This window comes from Apteryx rowi, unplaced genomic scaffold (genome assembly GCF_003343035.1).
Source record: "Apteryx rowi isolate R43461 unplaced genomic scaffold, aptRow1 scaffold_8, whole genome shotgun sequence".
Taxonomy (NCBI): domain Eukaryota; kingdom Metazoa; phylum Chordata; class Aves; order Apterygiformes; family Apterygidae; genus Apteryx; species Apteryx rowi.
Window position 1 is genome coordinate 2,439,995 of NW_020451093.1, and position 3,560 is coordinate 2,443,554.

Consider the following 3,560-nt stretch of genomic DNA (forward strand, 5'->3'; position numbering starts at 1 on the left):
CGGCCTGGGCTCTGCCCCGCGGCTCCGTGCGAGCCGTGTGGCCCGGCTCACCCGTGGCGGATGCTGGTCCGTGGGGGGCGAGGGGTCGTCAACCGTTGGGTGGCCTCAGAGTGCCGTGAGCCCTTCAGGTGGGCTCTGGATGCCCGAAATGTTGCAGGGGTCGTTCTTGTCGCGTTTAACCACTCAGTTAGACCGTAGTTCTCTGTAAGTGTGCTGCACATAAACTATCATTTAATCCTTTCTTTTCGTTGGCTGGGGGAAAATGTTTTATTCATGCTGGCTATGATAGTCTTGGAAGATGGTTGTTCAATTATGGGGTTTTTTTCTTTTCTTTTTTTTTTTGCAGTAGCATACTAGACAGTTACTCTGCATGTGGATGTATCTAGCATAGTATAATCCAGAGCCTAAGTAAAACTGAGTGCCAGCTGTGTTACAGTCTATTTTTTACAGTCTTTCTTAATAATATTTTTAAATAGGTTTTTGGTGCAGAAGAATGGTTTCACTTTATCTGGAAATGAGAGAGAAAAATAAGTGAGGCATCAGTGTCTCTCACACTGAGCCTTAGAAGAATTCAGGTTATTCATACTGTGAGATTTGCACAATCTCCGTTCTTCATAATTAAGCCTGTAGCATAAGAGACACCTCAGCGGATTTGTGTGGTACCCCAGGGCAGATCTTGCTTTTGTGATGTCTGTAGAAAGCTGGAGGAGGAAAGTGGTGGACAAAAACAAATGGAGTGCTAGGTTTGTTTGTTTGTTTATGGGTGCGTTGTCAGAAAGCAGAATCCACAAAATTTGTTTTGTAAATGCACCCTTTCATGAGCCTGAAGTGACAGAGAGATCTTGCCCCTATAATGCAGATAGGGGATGGCTTTTGATTTGTCTTGTTTGTTAGAGTGTCTGAGACTTTAGCTTTTTTTTTCATTAAGGGCTTAATTTGCAATTTTCAACTGTGGCTTACTTTCTCAAGTCTTGTTTTCTACAGCGAGTGCTGTACTTGGGGATTACTTTTTTGTTGAATAATAGGCAGAAGACATGATGCCAGCAATTTTATAGTGCAGTGTTTCTTGTGAATATTAGATTAGGTCTACAAGTTTACTGCTGAAATGAATGACATAAAGGAAATTCTGAAATCAAATTGTTTTTCAAAAGGCTTTATTTAAACAGTTCGCTGTTTAGGAAGAAGAAATGGTAATGGTCATGTGTTTTCTTTGACACTCTTTCATTTATTTGTTACAAGTGATAAAATTATTGCCAGACAGCTTATGAAGACTAATATTAAACTTTTTTTTTCCCAATAAATACTTAAGCTTTGTACATCACAGTATTTTGTAATTTATAGCTTATGCTCCTTAATTTGGAAAAAAAAAAAAAAAGCCAATGGTAAAAATAATATTAAGACAAGTCATGTCTTTTAAATCTTGGAAGATCAAACATGTAGCAGTGTAAACTGACATTGTTCACTATTGTAAGTTACTTTGGCATTTTATTCTACAAAACTGTAAATTGCTATCAAGATCAACTGCTACTTTTCTGAGGAGCAAAATGAATATGACTAAGTACCAGTAGCTGTGAGGGCTATGCAGTGTCCTAGGTTAGGTTTGTTAACAGTTTTCCAAAAGCGATTCGTTAAAACTTTAGAAAGGGTGAGCTGATTGAGTCAGCTGAAGTGGTCCTACGATTTCTTTTATTCCTCCAGGGGAGGAAAAAAATTTTTTTTTGAGGGGGCAGGTGCTACTTCTTTCCTTTCTCTTCCCTTATCCATAATTCTGTCTGTAGCTGCTTCTTCCTTCTGTTAACTTGCAATGAATTTTTGGGGGTTTTTTTGTTTGTTTCTTCTCATGTTTCAGTATAGTTGCCTTATATTCTAATTTTACCTATTTTATACTACTAACTTAAAGTCTGTCTGTGAAACTGCTTCAGACCAGCTGGATGTTCTAGATTAAGTGCTTCATCACCTTAAGTATAGCTCTCGATAAGAAACATGAATCCCCTGTTTGTTTTGTGTTTTATTCAGTTGAAAGGTGCTGGTGATTTGTTCCATTAGCCTAGGTTAACTTGTTAAATTCACATATCTTTGTTCCTTTAGTAACGCATTACCACTTTCACGTTTACTTCTTCCCGAAGCTGCATTGACTAAGAAATATAGTGCCACATCTTTTAAATGAGATGACATATTTCAAGTTTCAAGGCACTGTATTCTAGGTTTCTAAAAACAGTTGATACAGTTGCATCTGTTGGTCTCTGAAGTGTGTGGGACTTTTGATAGTCTCTTCCTACAGAGTGGACTGTCAGTTTATCTCCATGGAGCAATATAAATGCTGAATTAGCTGCAATGTATTATAGATTCAGTTCTTAACCTTTAAATATATTGAGAATGTTGGTCAGTATTGGTGAACGAGACTACTGTTATAACTTCAGTACTTGCAAAAAGTGGCAATAACTTTGGATGTCTTGAATAGTATTAGACAATAAAATTACTATAAAGGGTAGGTATAGATTCTGAAATTTTCCGGTATACTCTAACTGTGCTCATATATTTCACAGATATCTGCAGAGTTATGCAATAGCCAGTAAAAGCAAAATATTGTAAGTAATGGGTGTTTCATCTAATTAGCTTTCATGGAAGTGGCAGAATAGTCTGTAATCCTGGCACTGTTTGACTGGGGGTACTGCAGAGATGTTTGGGTTTGGGAGTCCAGTTAAGCTTTATTGTGGCAGTTTTCTCATGTATCCCATGCAGAATGATTAGATAGGAATGACCCAGGGACTTTTAAACACTGCATTCAAAATCAAGCCTTTTAATAATAGATGAGTAGTTTGGCTGTGCAGGAGCTGCATATAAGGTCATTTATGCTGTACTTCTTTTTAGGAAAGAAGAATTTATGTGAATGCCTTAATCTGGTGCTGATTCTGAATGATAGGTAGCATCTGTGCAAGCCCATTCAAGTAGATTTTACGTATATCTGTGTGTTTTTGTCAGCTTTTCTTTGAGGAGGTGGATGGATGCATTGTATAATAATGTTATGTTAAGAGACTTTTGAAAATAGAGTTGAAAAGCTCTATTTTTAGGACATCATAAATCAGCAACAGTTTCTGATTAAATATTACTGGGGAAAAATTGTGCTTTAGGCCTGCCCATAATCTTATTTTGATTTCATAACTTTTTTGAAGGAGTGCTTTAGAGGAAATACTGTCTGAAACCAGATTTATGAAAGTTCAGCAGCTTTAATTACGGAACGGCCTCCACTGCTACTCCTGTAAATAGTCTAGTCTCTCCCAGTTTAAAGTACAAGAATGTGTTATGAGAATCGTGTCAATGTGTCATTCTGTGATATGAATTCCTCTCCAGTACAGAGAATTAAGTTCCCAAGAATATTATATTTGGCTATTGTATACCTGTATCCAAGCTGCTGAAGCAAACTAGATTTGGAGAGCATGATTGTGGGATGCTTATTCAAGGGTTTCTTCTCTATTCTTGATCTCTTCTCTATTCTTGATCTCTTCTCTATTCTTGATCTCTTCTCTATTCTTGATCTCTTCTCTATTCTTGATCTCTTC

The 3,560-nt window shown here is 37.3% G+C and overlaps 1 protein-coding gene across 20 annotated transcripts in view; it reads left to right on the forward strand.

The window, feature by feature from the left end:
- The window catches only part of R3HDM1 (R3H domain containing 1), an 86,590-nt gene that overhangs the window by 592 nt on the left and 82,438 nt on the right, over positions 1-3,560 (forward strand). The gene's annotated exons all lie outside the window — the stretch shown is intronic.